We start from the raw sequence: 27947 nt of genomic DNA, 5'->3' as shown, positions 1-27947 counted from the left end.
TGAGAGGGGAGAGCATCCAATGTTGTCACCGCGAGATGGCGGGGAGATAACCAGTGGGAAAGGTCTGTGGGCAGCAGCGATAACAGTGCGTTGACTTGCTCCTCGTCTTATCTTTAGAGGATAATGCACGCTTTTTGCCAGATGATGAACGCACCCACTGACAGCTCTGTTCTCGTCTTTACTCTCACGCTGTTCACTGGCGACACCCAACACCTGGCAGCCTCGGTTTGGGATGAGGAGAAAGTGAACACGTGAATACAAGACAATGTTGAGCTCAAAACTCTTCGTAAGAAGTATTCACCATTCTTTAACACAATGTATGCTTTGTGTGTGTTGGTTAATATCTTATTTATGTTGGTGTACATCCAGCACCCGATAGTTTTTAAGCAAGTCGGTGTGCTGCAGCTGTTACACATGTCCACCTTCGTCTTTCTTGGCCCCCGCTTCCTGTTTTCTATTTAGTAACATTCTTGTGCAAAACAGCAACAACAGTTGCAACCGAAGTCGTCGTCATTAGTCACAGATCGCTCTGCAGATGTGTTGTTGATGTGAGCAGGTGACCTTGTTACAAGATGTGACCTTATTTGGGAGACTGCTTCCAGCAAGCGGGAAATACCAAGCTACATTTAAGTATCATTGACTTAATGGATGAGCAGTTATTAATATTAAGCAGCTGTTGTCACGATGGGTGGACGTGTCTAATCGGGAGGGAGAAAGGAGTGTAGAAACCCACAGAAATATCAACATGTGTGCTCAGTATTTCATGAGGACATTTTGCTTCGAAAGGTTTTACCATGTTTTAATGCCCAATTTTTATTTTTTTTTTTTTTTTTTTTTTGTCTTTTCTTTAGTCAAATTTTTGTTTTATGTAACGAAGGATTTCGAGACGGTTCTCCAAAGATGTCAGAGTTTCACTAGGAATCCAGTAGCAGCTCCCTCTGCTGGGATGAAGGCTGCACCAGAACTAAGTGCTGCTGTACTTACTGTGTAGAATGTTAATCTCCTCAATGGCTTCAGTCTCAGCGACTTTTGGTTTTGCATTTCGTTTCCCCATTTATTTTTATTCAATTTGGTATCTGCAACACAGGATGGTCGCTGTCTCCTTTGTCATCGTTGTGCGTGCTGCATTTCGACACACACCCTCCACGCTGCACGCGCGCCTGCACGTGACTACCACTCGTGCACAAGCTGCTGTCTGTAATCATTTCACGCCATTTGTTGGGAAGCGAAACTGGGGGCACCGGTAGTCTGGTAATTAAAACAAAACACTTGTCAGCACTACAGAGAGCATCCCTGGGTTCAGATGCCTGTTCTCAGGACCACCAGCCGTTGGGGATTTTTCTCCGGGTTTCGTACCCTCTCCCCTCAGGTGGAAACACTTCCCCACCAAAGCAAACAACCGGTCATTAAATGAACATTTTTGTTTCTGTGGCCAAATGGCTGTAAATAGTTTTTTTGTGCGATATTCAAAGTTAGCAACGTCTGGTGGGTTTTAATTAACAGATCATATAGGATGACATCCCCGTTCAAAACTGAAAGTCTTATCTGCCCCGTGGATGACGTGGCCGTCCGCCGTACATCAGGCAGTCAGAGAGAGATTGCGAATCACCTGCCGTTGGAAATAACAGGCCTCGGCTCACATCTCGACATCGGTGCTAATTATATAGCTATCAGTTAGCGAGCGAGGCGTGATACCATGTTTGTATTGCTTCCCTTTTGAGTTTTCTCCCTTTCTTTATCTCACGCGCTTCCATCTTCCGCTTCTCCATCCCCTCCCTCTCCCTCCCCTCCTTCCCCATCCACAGAAACCAGCCCCACTTTCTATATTTAGCAGGAAGTGATCTCATTAGCAGCGAGCTGAGCAGAGAAGTTAGAAGGGAAGGAACGATTACTGGCGGCGCGTGATCAGCGAAGCGTGAAAGCAGGCTGCAGCGCCCTCTCGTGTCTGCGCGTGCACCGAGTGCGGCAGGACAGACGTGCTGACATGCAAATCGCATTACCACTGACGGCAGCCGTTTCCGCGTGGTCGTCTCCATTGCTAGTCTGGACTGCTGGGTCCAGTCACATACATCAGCTCAATGTCTATACCCGACACGGTCAATCGCTTCCAACAGGTAAAAGCTCCTCACTGCTGACGTCTTGTGAGATGAACTCTGAGGTCACGGTCCAGTTTTCTGGTTTAGTGTCGAATCGACTTTTAAAGTAGACTGTCAGTTAATGTGAATGACTAAGCCTAAGTCTGCAACGCTGACTAATGTATCTACTTATATACCTGTAAAATTTTATCACCTCAGCCCCTCCCCCCGACCTACTTTACACACATGTTGTCACACTCCGCCGTTGCTCTGTACAGGTGAGATTGCTTTTTGAGAGCTAATTAAAATTTAGAAGTAGGGGCCACACTATCCAACTGGTCACAGCAGTTCATTGAGGCATTTGTCAGGTGATCGATGAGTAGCGCTCACCCGCTAGGGTTGTCGGGTAGCAAGGAGGTGCCTTGGTCTGGGGCAGGTTTTTTTCTGAGGTAAAGGCTCTCTTGAGTGTAATAATAGCAATAAATAATATCTTTAAATAGCAGCTGTCACGTGTGTTCCCAGCGACCAGTCACGGAGTACAAGAATGCACTCGGCAGGTTGTGACCACGGATGTGTATGTACCTCCGAGGTAGCGACCTTGGATGAGAGTTGTCTGCTGGAATTCGGTGGCGAGAAGCGAGGATAGGTACAGGCCAGGGTACAGACGATTAGTGTGACATGTAGTTAAGGTCATTCCGCGGGCCTGTTACACAGAGATATCTACATCCTCTGACTTGCAAAGGTAAAGCGTGCATCACACGGTGCGACTCGGTTCGAAAATCTTACATCTTAAATCTTCAATTTCATTTGCTGCAATAGCATTTAGAGACGGTACAACTTCTGCAAGGTCCAAGCATCATGTCAACTGATCGGCAATCTTTCCTCTTCTATTCCAAAAGCAGCACTCAAACTAGGGGGAGGGGGAGTTGAAGAAAGGGTTAAAGGGTAGAGGTAAGGAGATAAAGCAACGCTGTATTTACCGTGGGAAAATACAACAATCGTCCACTTTTTTGGTGCCGCCAAAAGGTCAATTAAAGGTCGGTGCACTTCGCCATGAATAGGGGTGGGAGTGCACAGGCTGCACGTGCAGTTTGCTTGGTCGGGTGTGCGCTTAATGTCTTTCGAGTCAGAATGCCATCGCCATCAATCCTTCCTCCACCCTCCCTCCACCTCGCGCCCCAAACACAAAAACTTGTCGCAACACCTGCACGTGCGCTTCTTCGCTGCGTCGATGTGAATTAGGAGGCACTTGCCATTGAGGTTAGGGACCGTGTGCGCATGCGCACTAACTTATGCTAAAGCCAAGTTTTCTAGTATTTTATAACCATTTTACCTGTCAGCTAGGCCTTAGCGTCCAGCTAGAGGAACAGGTCACCTAACTCCAAACGTTACTTCTTGGTCTGAAAAACCAATGGGATGGGAGGGAGCTGCTTCTTCGTCTGTTTGTGTCTGTTTATGTCATGTTCTATTTGCTTTTCTATAAGCTATTACAACTTAGCAATATCAGAACACATAAACCTCACCTGTACGTGGGGATTATGTGGAGCCCGGGTGGGGGCTTCAGTGTGGGGTGGGGCTGGTGAGCAGGGGAAACGCGGGGAGCAGTGGTCTGGTGCCGGCGGACTCCACCCGGAAACTTGGCTCTTGATCAACTTTTATCAGCTTCGACGATTTATTTTCGGGGTTTGTCAGCAGTTTGTAACAGTGTGACTCACGACAACTACTAGTGACTTTCTCTGTCCTCCTGCCACCTACCTGCCCACGCACCATCTAAACTCATCTATCACCTGTGCACACTCATGCAGCCACAGAAGTTTCTTCGTGAAAGCAATAACACGTTAGTTGTCTGTCCCACCTTTTCTACCATCTCACCCACCCAAAGTCTTTGTTTATTTCTTTTTTCTTCTCTTCCACTTTTGTTCGCACGGTATTCTTATTACCACTTCTTTGTCTGATAATAACATTTGTAGCCCTTTTTAATTAGGACAATTATCAGTGACTAATTTTTGCAATAAAGATATTTAAAATCCGTCGGATTTGAGGATTCATCCGATGGCCTTTGGTGTGACATGAGGACGGCGAAAACAAATCAGTAACTACGATGGAGGGCTGTGCATTATCCGTTATCGAGAGCGACGAAGAAGCAGCGAGGATAACGGAAGGAAAGCGTGTTAGGGGAAATAACACCAGTATAATCGTTAGAAAATCTCGCAAATGTTTGACCTCTGTCCCTTGACAGGGACAATAATGTGGGCTGGTTTCTGACTGACATGGGACTGAGGCACCAGGGTGCGTGTGGAACAAGTCGCGATTGACTTGGTTTGTTTCAAAGTGCGTTTACCCTGCGGGGATTTCGTCCTGTGATGGTGAAGTAGGAGAAAGGAATAGACCGCCTCGGAGACAACCCATGTGAATGGTGTCACATCCTGAGAGAAGAGACGAGATCCGAACCTTAGGGACCTGAACAGGCTTTTCGCTACATGAATGACATGGCTAAGTGTTGTTACCACAGCGCTAGCGGGGCACCCGGCGTACGTCACACATCATCTGAAGTGGTCGCCAGGCTCTCGTCCGCCGCCACCACCACCATCACCACCGCCGCATCAGCAGCAGCGGAACCCAGTCTGGCGATTTGCATGACGGGAGGGACCTCCTGACCTCGGCCACGCGCAATGGCTGCACGCGGATAACGAGCTGCCAGTGCCAGCCAAACTGTGGTCGATGACGATTGTCAATCAGGAGAGGCAATGAATGGGGTGGGAATGGTAATGCACAATTTGTTTGGTCAGCCAGCTGCCCTTTTTCTTGCGCGGTCGCCGTTGGCGCTCATGAATGAATCGGAACTGGTTGACGAAGCAAAAATGCCAGGCTGGCATAATTCTTGGCTTCTGCAGAACGCAAGAACATGTTCTACATTTCTTTCACTCCGTCTTTCTTTCCCCATCTGTTTCTTTATTCTCTTTTCTTGCTCCCTCCCCTCTCCACACTTCGCCCTCCACACTTACATTCTCTGTTGAAAGAATAACGGTGATAATTGTAATTGTAACAAGCCTCACTCCCGTCCTCTCACCACCGGAAACCATAATGAGCGCTGGCGTCGCCAGGCTTGGAGTGTTCGCACCACCAACATGGAAGTTCTCGCTATGCTGTGTTTGGCTGATCCCTGCTTGGCCTGTAACATTATTGCCCTCCTCCGCCAAAGTAAGTTCCCATTCAGACTCTCAACACGATAAACCCATTGCCGATTGCATACACTCAGGTTAGCATTCTGCGCAGGAATCCAGTGGATGGAAATGGATATTGAGGCGGCGGATGAGAGTTGTTTCTTGAAAGAGGCATGAGCGAGGATCGATGAGAGTGCTAATGGAGGAAGAAGGCTACATTGTGCTGACGTACGCCCGTGATGAGGATAACAATGAGATGGACTAGATCCCATCCGCCGCACGCACTCAGTTGTAACAGAGAGGAGGGGAGATGGAGGAGGGGGGACATCATGCAGCTGAGAGGACAACGACTTTGCTATGAGAGTTGTCGGGTTCGGAAAGAATTCATGAAACAATGTCGTGAATGATTTCCAAGCTGCAGGTCATGTCCGAATATTCCAGTTTGACAGCTTTATTGGCAGTATTTTTCTTATCTGATGCTGGAACTGCGTGAACAGGACTATTTGAGGCAGACTTACATCCCTTTATTGCTTCAGTGGTATCTACCCAGGGAACTGGTCAGCAAAATATTCTGTCTTATATTTCGCAGAATTATTGTTTGAACTTGCGGATCGTTCTTTTGACCTCGCTTATTCCGTGGTGTCCTGTAATGGGAACACAGCTGTCATCGACTGTGCTTCCACATTCATTAGTGTGGAGCATCGATGACTGGTCCGTGAGCGATGCCAAGGATGAAGGGAAGATGAGAGGGCCCAGAAGGCAGCTTGTTTTGTTGCTGACGTGGCCCAGTTTAGCATCAGTTTCTCCTTCATTACAGCAACAGCTGTTCCCACCACCAGTCTCTTGGCGACGATCGACATGGCTTGCAAGTGTTTTTTGTTTGTTTTGTTTTGTGGATTTTTTTCCCATTTTAAAGCAGAACGCTTTGTTCGTCATGTTTTCAGCAAGGTCGACGCCAAATAGTTGTTTCGTTGATCTCTTGAGAGCCTTTCTTTGGTCGATAAATCTTTTATTCATCCTTCATTGCTCCAGCTGACTCATCAGAAGAACAAACAGAAACGAGTTTTACAGACACGGGGGTATAGCGAGGAGTCAAGGTTAGGTGATGTAATATACCCTGTATTATATACTTTAGAAACTTTATGATCTGGCCTACAGTACGGGCGCTAAACCTGACCTCGCCAGATGCCACCAACCGCGTAAAATCGCGAATCGGAAGAATATTCATGAAGGATTCACCACTACTCATCGCCAGCTTCTGGTCCTCCACTCTGACCTCACACCCACTGCACAGACTTCTGTGCATTCTGCTGTCTCACATCGACCTTGTTTTGTGAATGCGAGATGAGAGGGACTAAGCTGTGCCCCGAACTTGTGTGAGAGAAAGAGATTGTAAATAAGACAAGCAGTAAACAACTCTAAACAACTCCTGTCGCTTCCTCAAACAAAAGAGCGCGACAGTCAAGTAGGCAAACAGTCGACGTGTCACGCGATGCACGAGGTCCACTGGCTGCTATTTTTTCTTTCTCTTTTTTTAAAGCAGCAAAATTTGTATTCTCAAGATGAGCAGTTAAACTTGTCGTTGACTGTTGAACCTTAACCGAATCTGACGTCATGTTTCAAGAGGCCTTAACTTAAACCCGACATTTCTCGATGGCCGCTGGTGTCGCTGTTGAGAAGTGGGCAACAACAGTCGACCTTTTTTTTTTTTTTCTTTCTTGAGTGGAGGTTGGAGTCATCTTGTAAACATGACAGTTTTAATAGCCTGACTTCCGTGTGGGCGCTGTTGAATGCATAGGGACTTACAAGTCTATGAAATTAAAGCCGAGGGTGCTGGCTGGTGAAGAACTCGCAAGATGTCTGAGCTTGGGTGGCAATGGCCGACTGGAGACTTCAGTAATCACATGGCTGAGGTGGAAATGCACAAATCAGCGTGCAGACTGGTGCAGTTCTGTTGTTGTGGTTGTTGTCGTTTGTAACGTATTACTATTAGCGCCATTTGCTTGCTGTTTAGCAAGTGTTAGTCAACTGTTAATGTCTGTCAACTATAGCCTATAATGTCTACAGGCCAACTCTGTTCTATCAAACAGAACTCGAATTTGTTTCTGTCAGGCGTTAATTCAGTCTTCCTAGCTGGCTGTCAAGTGCTGGCGCGATTCTGTTGTCTGTTGGTGCCAGTCTTTTGTTTATTGAAAGTTTGCTTTTTTTGTTGTTTTGTTTTTGTTTTCAAGTGCTACTGCAGCTCGGTTGTCTGTCCTGTTATTCTCTTGTCAGTCGAGTTATCTCTCTTTCTCTTAATTTTTTTTTTTTTTAGGGGTAGAGATCGGGATATCTTTGTTGTCTTCATCCTTCCTGCTCCTTTCTTGCCTTTTTTTAAACGAAATAAGGGTTGACAGCTCCCTCAAGACAGTGACAAGTCATACCTTTGGTATGCAGGGGCCGTGGTTATCGCTCATTCAATGGTCGTTTTGCACTCGCGTTGTACCCAGTCCTCGAGATACGGACCCGATAAACAAGGGTTGGTGGCGGGCTGACGCAGACTGCTGGTTATACACGCCAGGACGATATCTTTTTGCTGGCATAAGACACGGGTGGGGTAGGGGTAGAAAGAAGGAGAAAGAGAGCAAGAAGAACAGAAGCGGTAAGGATTAAAAATAGACTCCTTAAAAATGCTTCTTTTGGCCTAAATGCATAAATTACAATGATGTAGGTCAAAGCTGACAGACTAATTCATTGACGGACCTGAACTGTTTGACACGACGTGCGTGGAATACGCCTGGCCTTCTGTCCATCTGGCTGCTCCTCTCTTTAGTGTGTGCTCATTCGATTTTTTTTTTCCTTTCTCTTTCTCTTCTCCCCCCACCCACCTTATCTAATCCTGCGTTTGTATGTCTTATTGCTGTCGGTCTGTGTGTGTTGTTGTTTCTCTGTGTCAGTGAGGATGATCGCCTCGCGCCGTTCACTCGCTGGACCACCACCAAGGCCCGCTACTGCTCTTGTCGACCATTTTCAGGGGCAGACAATCACAGTCCCATATGTCTGCGAAGCATTTGATCGATCATTTATAATAATGGAAAAGCACTGCCCAGTCTACAGGGTGTTGAAATTTTAATTTAAGGTAATCTGGAAATGTACGGGGTATGTGCTTGTGTTAAAGAGGGAACAAGTACACTTCAACCAATGATATACTTTCAATATCCGGTGTATCGTGGCAGTGTTCATTTGTTCATTCTGTCTCTCTCTCACACACACACACATGCACAGTCTTTTTCTTGGTTTCTGTGTCTGATTGATCGCTGATTTATCAGTCGGTCGAGAGGGATGGGCAGAAAGAGTTTGTGTTCTCTGTCGATGTATTATCAGACTATAAAAAAAACACACACACAGTGGAGTGTAAACTGTATTAGCTAAATGGAGGAATAGTTTCTAATATAAACGGAGAAAATAATAAAAATAAGACCCTGTTTGTATGTGTGCTCGGTTACTTAATAGGAAAATGCTGTCGCCTTTTATTTTTCACCAAGGAAACCAGATTATAAACCTTCTCATCTTCCCTTAATAGATGTGACATTTAAAAACAATCTGAACCCCCAAAAACTTGCGGTCTTCACCTATGTGATTGTGTGATCATGTGCATTTCCGTATGGACACATAAAAATTTGTGCAAAGCTGGTACACATCTATTTCACACTTTTTTCATGGCATATACACCACTTCAACGGGGGAAGAAAAGCGAGGGCGCAAACATGCAGGGGACGTAATTTCGATCGCCTTATCCCATCATGGTTAACGCAGTTGCTTCCCTTGTTCTAGTCCGCGCCTTCTTCCTCTCAGTTCATGTCTGAGTTTTGCTTTTTAACCTGCGTGGACAGTATTGACTGGCTATTCGGTGCTCTTGTCCACTGCCCACACTCAAGACGCGAAACTTCACGCTCCTCTGAAGACGTCTGCCAGCATAGTTACGCGCACGCACGCGCTTACAGACAAGTCGAGGATCTTCGCAAGTTTAAAAAAAGGAAAAAAAAAAAAAAATAGCTGCATTTGCCAACCGCCAGCTCGAAGAACTTCTCTGTTCCCACGGTTCGCGCCAAGACAGTAAAAGAGGAGGCGCGTCTTGAAAATGTCGGCTTCACTTGGAAGGTGGTGGAAAAGGGTGGGGAGCAGAGGGGTGGCAGCAGCAGCTCCATCTCAGCCCCGCTCTCAGCAACACAGCAGAGGCTGCCACAACCATGAACATGGTGTTTGCATCTCTCCATCTCTATCTCTCCTTCTCTGGGCCAGCAAAATCCTCAGGCCGAGTTGGCTGCAGCAGAGGAAATCATCTTTGTGCCATGGAATGGCTTGGGTTCTTTGGGATGGAGTTATCTCCGCACTATCAAGGCGTTCTGGGACGTTCGGAGGGGGCGAGGGTGAGGGGGTTTATCTGTTTCTCTGAGATTGTTGCAGTAATATGCGCTGACTCCCTGTTTCCCTTGAGGCTGCATGTCTCTAGAGATTCAGGTTTCGAAGTTGAATACGAAAATTGCTCACATTAAAAATAAAAAAAAAAAACGCCAGCTAGGTGACGCAGTGGGGGTGTGCAGGTAAAATTCTTAAGAGAAGCGTTCGGGAACACACACAGAGCGTGCCAACAATAATAATTATGCAAAATTTGTAAAGCGCGTTCTCACACCTTATGAGCATGCTCTTAGCGGGTTGTAATGTAGTCGGAATCGTATTCTTTAGTTTGGAGTCGGTCCCTCGCGGCGTATAGTTTCAATTCGTTTCCAGAAAGTCGAGTGGAATCAACTCACTCCCTTATTCAGCTATCTGTTATCGATAACTTCTATTACCGTATCGTTTGCATGAGTAACTGTTATAGCTTATCATCGTTATCATAATTATCTCTTCGTGCCTTGCTCATCACTACCAGCAATACTATTTCATTGCTAATTGTTATCGTCCTGTTATCATCACGTGTACCATCGGCATCTCATGTGTAGAGCAACGAGCCTACGCCGTCAGTTATTTTTGTGAGATTCTCGAACTGCACCGTTTGCCTCGTTCGCTGACTTCTATTATGCTTTATATTTAGAGTGTGTTCGGTTTTTTTTCCTTCCTTTTCCTTTAAAAAAAGAATTTAAAATGGACCAGCAGAGTCGATGAGTCATGGGTTCAAGTCTGAGAGAGAGGGGGAAGCAAAAGAGTGCGAGTGTGGGGATAAGTTTACACGTGAGGACGTGCGGCACTCAGTATCGATTCGCCGAAAGGGAAGTTTATTCGTTCGTCACGACCGGATGAATGAATGTCACCTTTTTCTTTTTTTTTTTTTTTAGGAATGTGGGGGAGGGAGTTAGGTCAAGGCTGCGTGGTGCAGGCAGGAAGCAGCTGTTGGAAGAGCCAGGAAGTGACAGTTTGGGGACCAGAAGACAAGATCGACACAGGCTGCCAAAGTTCATTTACGTCCTTCTTCGTTTCCCTCGTCCTTGTCTTTCTGCAGTAAAGTGACTCAAACCCTCAACGGTCCTATTCCGGGAGTAGAGGGCGGGGTTGGATCACGTTAGTCATTATTTCCTAGATTGTCAACCTCACCTCCTTGTCTCACCTGCCACTCAAACCGGAAGTAATGAAATATAGAAAGGGAGGGAGAAGGATTGAAAGAAACCGACCGGCGGTATAATATCGGAGTGACGCAAGAACAGGAGAATGGCGTGAAGAGCGTTGAGAGGCCTCCTGCTTGTAACTGCCATACTTACCTGGGGAACGGGTATTTCCCAGCGTCACCTGTGACGTGAACCACAGCAAAGGTCGGTTTAGTTTAGGCTGATTTGTTTCGTTCTGAGAAGGTTTGTGTTCAGAGTTGCCCGTCTGGAACTCGTCCTACAACCCCAAGACAGACACTTTGTCCTGTTTGAGAATGGCAGGAACAATGCTGAAAGTTTCCGTGTCGACATAATATCTCTTCGAGTTTTGTTTCCGTTATTGCCAGGACACTTACCGTTTTTAGGGACAAAGAGTAACAACCAACAGGGGGAGGGGGTAGCGGGCTGTCATTAGATGGAATCACGTGTCAGAAGATCCATCAGTACCTGGTTCCCTTGCAGGGCCTTAACCTTGAGTGATGATGGTGGGTGATGTCGTCTCGTGACCTGTAAGGCGCGGGGAGGAACCGGCCAGTTACTCAGCTGATGCAAGCGATCGACAGTCAACTCTCTCTCTTGCAACCTTGTTTACGAGATCTCTTCCGGTGACTGACTAGAGAGGTTACGACCTCTACCCCCAACCCTCAACACCACCACCACCACTGCCTGGTCACTCGTGAGACGTAAACACTCGATACTTTAGCACTCCTGGGAAGTTGGGGGAGTAGACCCACCTCAATCACCAGTTCAAATGTTTACGGTTCATTGTCACATTCTCAGAAACCCAGCTCCAGCTTTGTCGGGTCTGTCCTCAGCTGATGCAACAACCAACGGCACGCGGTAAAAATAGTTCCGGTCGTGTTATCTCTCTCCTCTATGTTGACGACCGACTTCCCATAAGCCTCTGCTGTTGACGTAAATAATGTTGAAAGCCGAGAAGACGATCCTGTGCGGGGCAAGACGGCTGTACTGGCAGGTCTCTTGCCGGCAACACAAGGAATGCATACCCTTTGACCCTCGACTGGCTGATGTAAGCCGGTGCTAACAGTTCTCCTTTCTGTTTCGCTCTTCCCTTCTCGACCGAGGCACAGAACTGGCTTCGGGTCTAGGTAGTAGTAGGGGGAGGGGTCGTGGATTGCACGATTTCATCAGCTTGTCGCTGTCACAAGGCGGCCATCGATTGAATGAATTTTTCCGCGTCTTGGAAGTGTGAGTGGTGGTGGTGTGGTAGTGGCGGTGGTGATGGTGTGACGAGGCGCGTGCAGAGAGCGTGCAGGCTGATGCAACGAGCGGGCAAGACTGGAAGTTTGTCGTCCGCCCCGTACATTCAGTTTTTTTGCTTTGTTTGGTTTGGGTTTTTTGTGGGTCTCATTTTCTCTCTCTCTCACACACAAGAAATTTTAAAGGCAGATATATATATAGAACGGCGTCTGTCGTCTGTCGCAGCTTCATCGGCTTCACATCGAATGAACAAAAAATGTGTATCGCCGAGAACTCAAGTAGTATCAAAGCAATACTGGGCACACTGTAACAAAGCATAATGAACGGTAAAAAAGAGAACTAAACTTATAACACTAAGTGTACAGAAACCATGTCTGCGAGGGTTAGCCAAAGAACAAGTTAGTAGGCGAGCAAAGTGCGCTCTGTTGGAAGAAAAGTCGAGTGAGTGATGTTGGATGTTGGATGCGTCCATTAGTTTCTGGCAGGAAATGCTTAATCCTTCAGTGTCACAACTGAAACGGAAGATGCATTGCACTGTCGAGTGCAATCTGGCAAAGAGAGTGTTTCAGGCGTAGTATGATGAGGATAAACATAAACATGCTCGGAGTAGGTCTCGAGAGAGTAAACTTGATTTTCATTAAACGCTCTCACAGTTTGGTCTCCATCGTCCTGCTTACACCCCGGCACACACAAACATACATTCTCTTTCTGCTGTTGTCTGATTTTAAAACAGGTTGCGCAGTCACGTCTGAGGTTTTCTATAAATGTATACAGGTAGAGAAAAGAAAAGGACACACTCCGGTTCAAGAGGTCACGGTCTGTAATTCAAGAGTTCAAGGGGATTCCCCTTCAAGAGGCCAAGGCCGTGGTTTACGGGGAGAGGTGGGAGATGCGGCTGACCCACACAGTCACGGCCACCGAACTTCCTAATGCGCAGATGGGTAGAAATGCTATCTCTGACTGGGATATAACCCAAGAGAGAGAAGACACCCGGGGTATAAATGTCGCCGCCATTTTATTACCAGAGCGGACGGTGAGAAAAAAAAAACGCGGCTTAATAAAAGGGGAGTGGTTTTGTGGCGGAGGGCGAAGCTGGAGCTTGAGACTTGGCAACAAATCAGTGCTGATGCCAGCACCTGGCCCAGACCTCGAGGGTTTATCGCGCAGCCTCAGGGTCACGGGTGGGGGCGCTGCGGGTGACCGCCCTAACGGACGGAGGAGAGTGAGTCACGTCTAATGACCACTTGTTATCGCAAATCGTGGGCTTGTTCAGATTTTTGTTGTTGTTGTTCTGGCAGGCTGCAAAGTCAGCACCTTTTTTCTTGTGGACGCTGTAAGGATCAAGAGCTTTGTCTCGTGCTTTCTGGCAGGTGGGTCCTGCTGATGTCATGCGAATTGCACGCGCCCTCGGTTATCGACGGTCGTCATCTGGTCGACGGATGGAAGACTGCTTTCTCGACTAGGTGTAAGAACAGCAGGCTGGAGGTTTGCGTCAAGGGAGGGGAGAGGCTGATGGTGCGGCCGGCCACTCGTCTGCCCTGAGGATTCCTCCACAGACGACGAGTCGTCGTAGCATCGCTCTTGTGCCCGCAGCTTGCTGCAAGCTTCCACTCAGTCGACCGCAAGCCGCGAGTGCAGTGAGGTGTGTGCGGGGGGTAGAGAGAGAGAAAGTGGCGGTTGATAATGATGCAAAATTACACCATTTTCCCAACCTGACCTATTTCTGCAGTGAAGCAGAAGTCATGTTTCTAAGTAAAGCAAATGTTGCGGGATGTGAGTTTGTGTGAGATGACTAATTAAGTAGAAGGATCGCCTTTTCAGCCTGTTAAACCTGATACATGTAACTGGCTGCCGGACGATGCATGTCACTTTGAACTTTTGTCTCCTGCCCATGCACTTGTTCCTAAATTTCTCGACCCCTCGGGGTCGTTAAAGGTCCCTTTGAGGGGTGGGAAGAGACTACGAAACAGGCCAAAGTCTTCGTCCAGCTAACGGGTTTTTTAACCGCTCATCTAATCCGACAGCAAACAGCGGACAGAAAGAAAGAAAAAGTAACCAGGACATCGACTCACCATCAATACCTTCATAGAAGACATGTCACTCGGCGTTTCCCTGCTTTCATATGTAAATTAGAGAGGGTGAGGTGCAGTGATTTGTAGGATTTGGGCGGTAGGGTTGGTTTCGCTGTTGAAGCAGATTTAGTTGCTCGGGGACAATAGACAAAGAGAAGAATAGTCGATCTAAGGCTGGTGAATGACGTGGGGCCAGTAATAGAACTGACCCGCCCCCTACATCCCAACCCCAGAAGGTAGGCACAGTCCCCAGAGGTCGATGACGCACAAGCAGTCCTCATGACTGGGACAAATGACAATGTCGCCGCTGGGCGGTCTGGTGGCAGGGTCTGTGGGGTGGCCGCAGACGTAACGACGAACCAAATTATTGCTTCGCACCTGTCGTCCCGTCGTATCCTCAGTCACGTTTCACTCCGTACCTTTCGCCACCCGTTATAACTTTCTCACATCCTCACCTCTACTCTACCCATGAACACGGCTTGAGACAGTAGTAGAAGCCACACAGAGACCCTCTTCCCACCCGCCAAGTCTCCACCCTACGCCACGTCCAGAACCTGTCTAACGGTCGGTGTGAGCGGAGACAGGGGAGTTCCCTTGGAGGGTTGGGCGGGTCAGGCCGTTACGTCACGCTGTATGTCGTCAGAACCTGCGGCGACAGACCAACTGTCACTAGAATTGTGTCAGACGGTGACTGCTTTTCACCCATTGGACTTTGTGAAGGATTGTTTCTTCGTGTCTATTCATCCATACACCTACATAAAATGTACTAAGTACTAACGAGAAATAATTATTTCTACGTCCTCACGGAATATTTGCGACAGCTGTATCCTACAATAGCTTTCATTTGTACTTCCGGTCCTACGGTCCTTTCTAAAAAAGATCCACTCCTTTATCGGTGAAGAACATTTTAGTTAAAACTGCCGATGAAAGTTCATGTTTTTCTCCCCTCTAATGGCACATAAGCGTTTTCCAAAATAATTTTTAAACATAAATTCGATAAGAATGCTGGTCATAGAGATCCTGTCCGTCCTGGAATACATGTTTGTATCGGTTACACCTGTGAAACGCATACTACTTATGTCTGATATATCGTGTTTCTCTGAACCTCAACCTACTCATAGCCTGTGAGATGTTTATGATACTAATGTATGGAAGGAATGTCAGGGTATTCTGTTCTTGCTGTAGGTATGTGTTATCGATGGACCCTCCCCCTGTCAGTTGTAATCCATATTTCTAGCCGTGTGCTGCGTTATACCAGCATCCCTTGTTATTATTTATTACATTAGTGCAGCCTTCCTGAGCAGGTGCTCATCCGGGGGTAGATAACGCGATAGAAGCTACCCACACTTGTCAAAGGCTTGAGGCCTATGATAGTACCCGGCATGCAGGGGTGTGCTGCCTGTGGTAAGTGTGTCTGCGTGTTTGTCCCGCTGTGGCGAGTGTACACGTGGTGAGTGTGAACGAGGGCACTACTGTGTTTGCCAGACTCTCGTGCTTCCTGCATGCAGTACTGTGCAGAGCTTTGCTTGAGACCTCATTTCCTGTTCGACATCAGTAAACAGCAGCTGTCCCCTCCCTTCCCTCCATTGCCCATGTCCTTCACAGACGGTTGTCGCGCATGCGCCTGGACGTCACTAATTGACAGTGGCGACAGCTGTCGGAGAAGTGGCGTCGCAACCCATCATGGTCACCTGATGTTTGTGGATTTTTTTTTTTCTTTCTTTCTTTTTCTTTTGTGAATATTGTACATTTTTACACATGTGTGTCCGCGAAGGCTGGTGTGTGTGTGTGTTTGTTGATCTGTCAGACATGGACATCATGGTGTAAGATGACATCCATCCTCTTCATTGGTGTCAGACATAGGGCATAGTCTTATTGTCAGAATATCTTAAGGCGGGTAACATAATGTCTAACATTTCAAATCCAAGTGGCACCAGTCCATTTCCAGTAAATCTCTTGACATGGAAGCTGAAATGTATTTCCCTGTCTGGCGCAGACTTAATTAACTTATAAAAACTGAATCTGTCACTGCGACTGGTGATAAATTCTGTTCTTTCCAGTGACAATCAGTCATCATCTGTTTAAAACAGTTAATAAAACTTCTGCTTCCTCTCCATGATTTCAGATCCCTAATTTTGCTTCCTAGTGCGTGCATGTGTGTGCGTGCATGTTTTTGTGTGTGTGTGGGTGGGTGAGTGGTTGTTAGGTCCTGTCTCCATCCCTCCTCCTCTCCAGCATGCCTTACTCAGCAAGGAAGTTTTTCTTTTCCAAGGTCTGTCTTTCCATTTCACTGTTCTCCTTGTCCCACACTTTCGGTCTTGTCGACAGGAAATATCGCAACCCAGGCTACCCCGCATTATGTCCCCCACCCCTATCCCCGGTCAGCAGTCTATTTACTAGTCAGAAATAAGCATTTTAGGGTAATTAGTGGGTAATGACAGTGATTAGTGGGATAGGATTATTTTACTTTTCTCTCGAGATATGGACAGATGCAACAGATGCACGAGACAGGAACTGATCGCTGTTCTGATGGCCGCAGGTTGCTTTTTGCAAACTCGAGGATTTAAATGATCCTCTTACTTGGAGATGAAGAATGGTTGTTGTGATAGTCCAGGAATGTAAACGATCAACAGCCGACACAGCAACAGTGCACACGCACGCACGGCAACGATTTTTTTTAACTGCAAAATTTCTGTAGCTTGACCGAATAAACACTCAGGAAAGAAGGAGAAAAATCACGCTTCCCTATTTTTTTTCCATTAACATTTAATGGTTGAAAACAATTGTTGTTAAAAGTGCGCCCGGCCTGCAACAGAAAAACAAGGTCACGTGAGCTGTGATCTATAAGTAGTCATCCGTCGTTTGTTGACTTGTTTGTTATAAGGACAGGCACCTCTAACCTTAGCGACACAGTTCTCTTCTCCTGCGCCTTTGACTAGACATGTGTTACAACGGTCAACAGTATTTTTCTCTTCCTTACAAAATAGATATTTCTGCATGCGCCATCCATGTAAACCTCATCTGACGATGTCGTCATGTCTAATTATAGTTTCAGGCTTCAAAGGATGGAAAGCTGCGGGCGCACGTGTTCCACGCCACTGGTAACGAATGTAAGTTTGCGGTTAGTGTTGACGAAGGATGTGCAACCTTTGTGAGTTTTATAAGAACCAGGGTCCTGTGTCTACACAGTGATACATGCCATAGAGCCCTTAGGGTCAGTATTTCTGTCTGAAGTACCGGAAAGTGATCATTCTACCGAGTAAAAGCGTTCACTGTTGTGATGGTGGGACGGCAGGTGTGAATCAGCCAGCGATAACACCAGGTAGTTGTGTGTCACGTGGTGCAGGGATTTTCTCCGATACTTCGACTGTTCAATTTTATTTATACTGCGCTCTCTTTTCTTGGATACGCAGATGTTGTTTAGACAGAGGAGGTACTCGGGGGGTTGTTGGCGTGTGTGAAGGCCCTTGACCTCGGAGGTTGGTGGGGGGGTCAAGAGGTCTGGCAGTCTGACACGTTGCTATTCTGGACACGTCCTGGGGGTCTTAGAGCCAGCCAGAGCTCCGGACTGGGGTCTCTACACCCGTCGTTGACTCATACTCTTGCTCATACTCACAATCTTACGTCCTTCAGCGCCCCCTAGCTGACCTTGGGAGGTTCTGTGGCGTGTTGCATAGCACGTAGCGAATCGAGCGAAGCTAGCCTAGCGAATCTAGGGGTTAGCGAAAGCTAGCGGTCCCTGTGCAACGCAGTGTAGCCGGAAGCCAGAGTTTCAAGATGGCCGACTTACGGCGAGGTTTGAGTGAAGTCTTTGTTTTGCAAGCTACACCCCGCCATGCTGTGGCCAAGCCGTCGCAAATAAATATCGAGCTTGCGGCCCACCTGTCCACTGAAAGTAAATCAGGACAATAATGAAAATTCCAATGCCCACATGATTGGTTTCGTCGAGTCATCGTTCCAGGATACTTGACATACCAGTTCAAATCTCACTTCGAATGTTGCGGACGCCTTTGATGTAAGTTAACGTAATAAAATAAAGTAAAATGTAATAAACTTAATGAAATATAAATAAAAATGCCAAAATCAATTTTAAGGAATGTGAACGTCCAAGATATATATATATGCATAAATGTATCCACTACACATATCTATAATAATGCTCTCACACACAATAAACACAAACTTTCATAGAGATCTTTTGTGAAATTTTTCAGGCTCTCCAGGCTTGGATTGAGCCTCATCTGCCACAGCAACGTGGTTCAACAATAGAACAAAGCTGCTTGCCACCTTGTGGTTACTGGCACCAAAAATCACCCTCCAGAATATATTCACCTATATTTGCCATACCACGTCTATAGCAAAGCATCCATCATCAGTGTCTGCTTTTCTCTTCCACCAACATTTATTATTTCATTATATAATTTGAATATTTTGCATAAATATCTCTTGCATTTGTATCAACACCCATAATTTCTTTCCCCATGCAAATTGAGGTCTACATGTCTTTGTGTCACCATCATTAATAAGTTGTCCACCATGTGCATATATTATCTATGTGCATTTATATTTATGATTGGTGTGATTTTGCAGTTGTGGTTATATGTTGTCTACATACTGAAGTTGACACAGCAGCAGCAAAGTATTGTCATACACCATATTGCTGTGTATTTTTTCATCACTGTGTACAGTTCTCTCCCAGCAACCTTTATTATTTCCATTGCATAATTTGAATTTTTTATACATATCTCTTGCATTTGCATCACCACTATGATTTGTTTTTATTCGTGTAAATTGAGGAGTGTGCGTGTGTTTTAATTCCTGTCACCATCCTTAATAATTTGCTTTGTCACCAGATGCATGTCATGTTCTGTGCTTTTCAAATGAGTGTCACTTTTCGTGTTTAGCTTTGATGCAACACTTTCCAGTTATAATTTCTCATTTGATTATCATGTAATGTGTTTATCATATAATAAATTTTCATTTGATTTTACTAATTCATGGTAGAAAACAAGTGTGCTTCATTGTGTACATGATTATCAGGTAAATCAGGATTTTTTGGTTTTTAACGGTCACAGTGAAAAAAAAACCATTTGTAAGGGCGTGTAAGTTTTTTATTTAGTACTAAAATCAAGACAGTGACAATATCCTTTATTCAGTAGGGTCGTACTAATAACCGATACTGGGAGAGGTGAGGAGTTCCTGAGACATTCCTTGCTGTTCTTGCTTCTTTGTAGGGGTGGCACATTGCTGGGTATTGGAGATCTCGGAGAGAGTGTTTACTGAAAAATAAATATTAATGAATTATGACCAATATATGGGCATGGAAAACCCAAATATGTCTAGCCTGTATGCCCATGATAACTGCTCTTGCTGGAACAGTGATGAATACAAAAAGTTCCTAACTGAGCTTTTTACATATCTAGACTCATCTCTTGTGGCAGAACAGACTTTTGTCACTACCTCCCCAAATACCTGTAGGAAAAGAAGCATTAAACAATTAATACTTGAACTGTCAAATTTTTTTACTAAATATGGCTATACTAAAATTATGCTTTACTTGCTTATTTATATTATAAATGGTTCACTCACCTTTTACACTCCCCAGTGATGATGATGTCAGTGGTGGGATGAACAAAGGGTCTCCTTCCAAGATTTCAGCCATTCTGGAATAGAAATTCCATCGTGATCTTCCCTGGCCCGTTTTCTTGTTGAAATCTAATATAGCTTTGTACCTGTTGGATACAAGTACCAAACATGCTTACATATCATTATGTATCCAGACTAATTTCACACAGCTACAAAATCTCTACTAAAGCTTGGTTGATACTGGTGGGGTCTTGTTTACAGGTTAAATGAATGAATTGTGGTCACAAATAAATAAGAACTTGCACAACCTTAAAAACATGTGATGTTTTGTTTCTCAGATCTATGAAAATGTTGCACTCTAAGACAGAAAGCCAATGATTTTGTAGGAACTCACCATATTTTCATATTGCTCCCATTTTTTTCTCAAGTGCTGCTGGAGCAAGTGCATCCTGAGGCTGCCATTTCCGAAGCAATCCTCTCCATACCTCGTTTTCAAGTTGGAATTACAAATTGTTCCTTATGTTCGGCCCTAAGTGTCCATGAGGAAAAGTATGCCCCTTGGTCCATTGATTTCCCACATTCATTTCTGTTAAAATATGAAATCATTAATCAGGAATAAAAACAGGAAAATAAAACCAGAATAACATAGTGATATGTTTAGTAAATGCAACAGTATCAGATTCAACTTAAAGCTTTGATTCTAAACATCAAAGAATAGGGTAGTTGTACTATTTATTCTGTAGGAAGGATAATTCAATAATGTGCACAATATTTTCATAGCTGGGTTATTTGTGAAAATATTAAAGCCTTCCATTATAACAGCTCTTCATGGCATTTATAACACTGAAAAAATACCTTTATCACCACCTTCAGCCTTTTCATAACTTGAGATAATAAATTTGAACTAGAAAGCAGAAAATTAAAACACACACACAAGAGGCCGGTACACGCGGAGACTGCAGATTGGAGGATACTGTCGGGGCTACAAGTTGTTATAAAATTACTCTCGCTAAACAATGTGAATATTTTATCAACCTTGATAATAGTGTATTTTTGTCAAATAGCAATCGCTAAAAGACACCACTTTGTACACGGCCTTAATCGTAAAGCTCGTACTCGCAAACGCCAATCCGACTACACATTGTCTAAAAATTGCTCCCCGCTACACAAATAAATATATGTTTCCACATAAATAATCAGAGTTTTTATTACTTACATTAAAGAACTTTACCACTTTGGTTTCCGGTTCCAATACTCCTTTTTAACGGAGCATCAAAGAAACTCTCATCTGCAAAACTGAAACCGACAACAATGTCGCCATTTTGAATAGCAAGCTAGGACTCCAAAGCCGCTACTTTGCTACGCTAGGGTCTAGGTTCGCTAGCTTGTAGGGGCGCGCTCTTTACACTTCCGGCTAGATTGGCTAGCTTCGCTCGATTCGCTACGCCTATGCAACACGTCTCTGGTGTCAGCGGCTTGAAATATGAGTGTTTTGTTTTTGGGGTGGTTTTTTTTAAAATAAAAGTTGTAGGAGATAAATATTTTCTAGTGATGGTTGGGAAGGGTTTACGTGGATTTGGTAACTAGATACACGTACTGTTTAATATTCTGATGATAATATTAATGTTAATCATTATTAATCTTAGAGGATATTAATGTTCCTCTGTGAATAATAATGTTTAAATGTGTGCGCGTGCGCATTTGAAAAGAAAGTAAAGTCTCGAAAGCATCTTAAGAGTTCTTAAATGTGCTTGTTAAACAAATTCACTGCCTGCTTCGTCACGGCTAAATTTAGGTCCGTCCGCGCAGACATAGAGTCCGTGTCCAGGATGAGGGAGGGAGAGAAGGTGGTAAGGGGAGGTAACGGGGGAGTAGGCGCGGGTCGCAGGGAGGCGACTCTTACGACACGCGTGATGTCCGCGATGTGGCGATGGCGCGCCGCTGAGGTCAGCAGCAGGTAGAGGTTGTTGTCGGCGCGGACAGGCTGGCGTTGCCGAGGATGTCTCTGACATGGTGTTGCTCCCCTCACTTCTCCTCCATTCTACTCCCCCTTCCCCTGTTTCCAGCGCTTCCCCTCCATGTCGCCTGAAACTTTCCCCAGGTGTATCCGGCGGTCCCCCCTTACTCTCCCCTCCATCCTTCGTTTCGGGGTTTGTGGCGTGGAGGCGACCGAGGACTTTGTAGCCTCTGACATGACAGTGCCAGCAGAGCATCTTGTTCTCCTCCACCTGCCTCCGCCCGGACAGACCAACACACACACTGGCTTGATTATCACTGGGCAAAGACCTGCCGACCTTTACAGGTTCCCCGTAATGGTGACCGGAAATGTATCGGAATTACAGGAATTACTGCTATACCTAAACATGTACTTTGGTCTGATCTGCCACACCAACTTTTTGTTCTCCAAATTGTTTTGCGAGACACCTCGTCGTGCTTCACAGCAGGCTTTTTCAGTGCCCACCCAACCTTTTCGATTTCGCATGAACATCCTGTTATTTTAATATTGACGACGGAAAGTTGTTAGGGTGTTTGTGGCGCAAAGACTGGGTACCTAGCGCCTGGCTAGGCTACCCGTTCACCTAACTCCTTCTCTACTGGGTCTTGGGTACCTCGTTTGTTGTTGACTGCAGCTAATCGACAATTAGCAATCAGCGAAGATTTAAAACGAATTCTCAACACGGTTCCCATTGTTCGCAGGCTTTAACCACCGCGTGTCTAGACTTTCTTGACGGGTAGACGGGTGTGTGTGTGGTGTGGGGAGTGAAGTCTACCATTATCCGCTTCCAGCTCCCTCCGTTGTTCAGTATATAAAAGGATAAAAAGTGGAGATCGCGACAACATTGCAATAAACATCAAAGGGTTAAACAGGCGGCGCTGCTAAGTTGTTGTAGGCGGACACAAAAGTGCCGACGATCCCTCGGGTGTGTAACGGCCTTCACCTCTCTATTGTTGAGATAAAAGAACCACCCGTCTCGCTCCCTCTGAAACCCAGCACCAGAAGACAGGAGGGTGAGCCGCTGGAGCCGGTTGAAAGTGTGACAGACGATCTTGGACACGCAAGGGGAGGCGGGGAGGCTGTTTACTCCCAACCAGCAGCTAGTGCTTTATCTCGGCAAAGCAGCCAGCTCTGTAAACAACATGCCACGTACAGAAAAACAACAGCGTGCTCGAGACGAGATCGGAACCCAGGACAGCCAGTCCTCGCTGTATTGATGGGTCTGTGAGTGCACGTGCCAGGACATGCCCAGAGACCACCCCCCACCCCACGTTCTGCTCTCCCTTTGTCGGCGCCATGACAAGCAGTTTACATGTATGTCTTTGCTCCTGCTCCCACATTTGGCTGGCATATGCCTCAAAACAGAACTTACACAAAAAATCAGCTTCATTCATCAGCTCACACAGTTCATCTTCCAAGATTGCTTTTTTTTTAATAATTCAGAAGAAGGTGGTAGGCACGAGCAGAGATAACAGCAAGAATTTGAGGGGTGCAGCAAATCTCTCCAACCGTGTTTATTGTCAGCAAGAAAAGACAATATTCCTACTTTCACATTTCTAGACCAACCTCTGTTCTCACAGACACTGTTAAACCCGCGTGTATTTATTTACTTATTTAAATTTTAATTTATTGGCTTGGGAGAAGCGAGTGCTAGTGGAATTTCGATTTTTCAGATAAATGTGCACTGTTTCTTATTATGTTTATTAGTGTTTATTATCGCTGGGTAGCCAGAAGGTAACTCAGTGCATGGAAGCAGTCGGGGGTGGGCAGGTACTCCGGGAGGACTCAATCCGAGATGGCAGGAGGATGAAGCCCATGTTACCCTGAGGGCATTTCTACCACTCCTGCTGTTGTAGGTTCCGGGCTGGAATAGATAGAAAGCGGTGGCATCCCTTCCCCACAAATCCTTTTTAAAAATCACAATTCTTGTCTTCGCCTGCTGGCACCCCACCACCACCATCTCCACCTCCTCCTTCTCCTTTACCCTTCTCTCACGTCGTCGGAGTTGCCAAACCAATCATTTCTTCTCCTCCTGCCTTATCTCTCCCCTCACTCCCATCCTCTTTCCTTTTCTCTCTCTCTCACACACACACTCAATCATCCACACTCTTTGGGATATTTGCAGAAAGTTTATCCACGTGTGATTATGAAATCTCTACAAAATAAAGTATTTTTGGTGCATTTATTCTTTAAATTTCTTGCGGGTCGTTTGTAAATGATGAAAAGAAGAAAAAGATTATTTCAGCAAACTCTTTGTACATAGGTTGTTTTTCTTTTTAATTCAGAAATAAACTGCGTATGGAAGGAGAAAGTGGTGTGTGTGTTACTTGAGGGGATAGAGTCACACCCAGACGACCAAGCATTCACGACTAGCATGGATAATGCGAAGGAGAAAAGGAGGGAAAAAGGAGGAGGGAGAGAAAGGAAACTGGGGGGAGGGGAGGGATCGTATGTCAAACGTTCAGAGACCCTTTAGCGCCGTGCTGCTGCAATTGCCGTGCGCATATTATGTGCTGCATCAACATGCAAATCTGGCTGCATGAGTGGAGGGGTAGGGTGGATGGTGGGGTGGGGGACTGGAACAAAAGTGCTTTCCCCTCCTCCTCTCTCTTGTTAGCTGGGGCTGTGTGAGTTATCGTCGACCGATTTCTGTCTTAGCCCGAGAGCTGCGTGTTTTGGGGGCAGGTTATCATGCGATCTCCCACAACAATTGTCGGCAGGGAGCATTCGATGCACTTGACTGCTGACCTGATTATTCCAGCTTCGCCCAGCCTGGCTGCAGCATCTGTTTGTAGGTCCTCCCCCCTCTCTCTCCAAATTTCTGTTGATGTTTTTTACTGTAAAGGGGTAGGGGTGAGAGATTTGAAGCTTGAGGGTGGGTATGGGTAAGGAACAAAAATGGAATAGTGCATCTAGGGGCGAGGGAGAGTGACAATGGGTGAGGGAAGGTCGTGAATGGCGTGCCTGTGACGACCACCCACCCCATTCCCCTCCAAGTTTTGAGTTATTCGACAGGAGTAATGGCAGAAGTCGTGTTCGCTGGTCCACAGAACTAGAGATTTATTGTCACAGTGAATCGTTCGCAGCTCGCTTTCCACAAACCTGTATTGAAATGCACACACACACATTACTGGTATTTGGGTTAAGCTGGTAGCCTTGCATGATCCCAAGGTTCAATACCACATTCTGACTGTAGAGCGTTGGAGAAGACAAGGGAGGGAGATGGATACCGCCCTCATATAGTAGGGGCCCAGTGTTGGTCATGAAACAGCTCAAAGGCAGAATCTGTCAGAAAGAACAGTTGTGTTAACAAGAAAAGTTTAAAAAATAAATACAGGGTAGGTTAGTGTCCTCAGAAGACCAAAGAACGGTTAACCAACCGTCATCACCACCACCACACCATCCACTGATGTATACGATGCAAGTGCTGCATTCAGTTCTATTCCGGGTATTTACACATGTGTAAGTCATTTCCTGCTGCAGCCTGTATCTACTCCCTTGTTGCCGTTATTTCAGTATGTTTATTGTTATTCCAGGCAGATGATTACCGGTAATTGTTACTAATTTTGTTTACGCAGATCCCACTTCCCCCTTCTCTCTCTCTCTGTTGCTGAGAAATGAATTCGGATATTTGTCAACCGAAATCTTTCGCTGTGACAACCCAGAAACTTGCTATAATTTCCAATTAATGTGGTGCGGGACCAGACCACCTGCGAAACACACGCGCCGCGTGATTATGATCTTTGACGTCGTTGCTCATTGTGGCCTGATGACTGTCACCAACTGCTGTGACGCCCAATCTGCTGGCGAGATCGAGGGCGCGACAAAACCTAGTCCTCCACACCGCCACCGGCGGAATAAATGCTGCCTCTGTACCCCCTGCCGGCACCCTAGACGACTTGGCAGACCCTGAAAGACAGCGAAACACTGTGATGTTAAACGTCTCTGGAGGCACCTGTGTGGAGGCAGCTTCCATTTTTCTGGAAGCACAGACGACGAGTTTCTAGGCGCTGCACGGAAGGAGCCCCTGCGAAGAGTGTGGTCGGCAGAAGGCCAGTTGCTCGAGGAGAGAAAAACCTACAACCCGCGGTTATCAGTGCCAAATCACCGGTATGGTGGAATGAGGACTTGCTTTCTCGGAGTCTTCGATCGCTCGCCTCTTCTCTCCCAGAGCTGAGAGAGAGGGGAAGCGGTAGGTATATTTCCTCTCCGCCCTCCCTCCCCAACCACCTCTCGAACCTCTTTCCCGTGCAGCTCCCATAGAATCGGCAGCCGGTTGTCGTCTGCTGGCCTGCGTTTTAACGGAGGAACAGGCGGGCCGGCGGCAAAGCCTGGAAATTTCCACTCGCGAGCAAAACAGCCATCATTCCCTTGACTGCCTCCATGGGAGTTGCTTCCCTTCGCGCCGGCCGGCGAGCGAGCGAGCGAGGCATCAGGACCGTTGACGGGGGGGCTACCTGACAATTCTTGTCTAACGATCGACGACAGACCGCTGATGGGTGGAGGGTAATCCCCGCGTCCAGCTTTCAGTGCAACGCCGATCAGCTGACCGGAGAAAAGCTTTCCATAATCGAAACATCGCATCATGCTTTTTTGATGGCTGTCAGCATCGGCTTTATATAACGGCGCTAACCGCTTTTACAGCTCACCCAGCACACTCAAATACTTTCTAGAAGATTAGTAGAATTGTTTGTCATCTTCTTTGACACGTGTCGTGTAGGTAAATGAGTCAGTGTAACATACCACCAGCATGGTAAGCGGGTCCTTGTTGCGATACCCGAGATATTTATGAAGTGCTCGCGATCGCATTTGTGGGGGCTTACAGCAGGCGTTGCTAAAGTATTGATAGCCTAAAATTGCTCGGCCGACATCACTCTGTTTATTTCGCTATATCGTTTTCAAGGCCGGTGTTGAGGTGATAAGCGGGTAGTGATAATCTGTTCCTGTTGATGTGGTTCTTGACACTTCACAACTGTTTCTATAGGAACCAACAACGAAGTGGTGGAAAATAACCCAGCATGTTTACTAATATCTTGAGGTATAGGCACAGCGGGAAACTGAATTCTTGTGAATTTTCCAGTAAATGTAAATACGTTTGTGGAGAGTTTCTCATTCAACGACGCAAATATCGGTCAGCTATCTCGACCTTGTCTGCCATTTGGGTCCTGAAGGTCGCCAGCTGGGGGTGTGAGCTCAGCAGCCAATCGCACAGCGCGGTTTGCAGCACACCGATTTTTCAACCAATGGGAGGGCTCCGGGGTCACCCGCTAGATCCTTGGGTCGCTTAAAGTCATGCCACCCTACACTTAGCTCAACATTGTTTTTCGGCACGAGCAGAGGAGAGAAGTTTGGATTTCTGTCTCGAAATGATGCTGGATAATGATAGCTACCACACAAAGCGCAGAAGGATTAAACCTTATCGTGGTACTCGCCTGGTAGAGAAGTCAGCTAATCAACTACCGAAGATGATCTTGTCAGAGGTTAGGAGACTTTTCTCTCTCTCTCACACTTACACTAGAAACATACAGACACAAGGAATGACAGCCAGTGTATTTTGACTCGATGCGTCCAGTTTCTGAACAGGATATTTTAAAAATAACAAACAGCAAAAATACTGATATGCACATTTAAAAGACAGACTGCAACGTCTTTTTTTTTTGTCTACTAATTGTTTTGCATGGACAGTGGCAAATATTGTAACTGTGTAACCCCAAAAATAGCAAATTAAAAAAAAATAGTGAAGTTTATATTAAAATTGTTCACAAATTGTTCACTTTTAGTAAAAGTGAACATGCACATGTATATTCTGACTATTTTTTGTTGTGCATATACGTGGCCACGTAAACATTTCATTTTTGTGTGTTCCTTGAAACTTAAATCATTATAGTAAGCGGCGAAACTTTGTAAAATTCGCTTCAAGCTGCACAAGAGATAATTACGCTTTGTATTCATGCGCTAGCTAAGTGTTGTCAACGTGCGGTCTTAAAAAACGTGACCTACAGCGTTTGAGTACAGGAAACTGATGCATAGAAACAACAGAAATAGCTGGTAAGTTTTTATTGAACCTCGATTCGCGATCTTCCTCGCTTTGCCAGCTGATAGCATAAACGAATGTGCGTGGTAACTTTCCAAGGTCGAAGGCGCCCTCCGCGCAGCTCATTGCGCATTCATAGGTCAGGGGTCGAGAGCTAGTCAGCTGTTCGAACAAAGCA

At 45.9% G+C, this 27947-nt stretch overlaps 1 protein-coding gene and 1 long non-coding RNA gene across 2 annotated transcripts in view; one reads left to right on the top strand and one right to left on the bottom strand.

Moving 5' to 3' along the window:
* Positions 1-27947, top strand: part of LOC112565755 (sestrin-1-like) — a 47765-nt gene that overhangs the window by 9209 nt on the left and 10609 nt on the right.
* LOC112565756 lies at positions 19373-20181 on the bottom strand. Its single transcript, XR_003099486.1, has 3 exons — positions 20134-20181; positions 19743-19885; positions 19373-19432 (listed from the first exon to the last, which is right to left on the bottom strand). It is a non-coding gene; the product is annotated as an uncharacterized LOC112565756 (long non-coding RNA).

The sequence above is a fragment of the Pomacea canaliculata genome, linkage group LG6, assembly GCF_003073045.1.
Source record: "Pomacea canaliculata isolate SZHN2017 linkage group LG6, ASM307304v1, whole genome shotgun sequence".
In the NCBI taxonomy this organism is placed as follows: Eukaryota; Metazoa; Mollusca; class Gastropoda; order Architaenioglossa; family Ampullariidae; genus Pomacea; species Pomacea canaliculata.
This window is presented reverse-complemented; position numbering and strand designations above follow the sequence as displayed.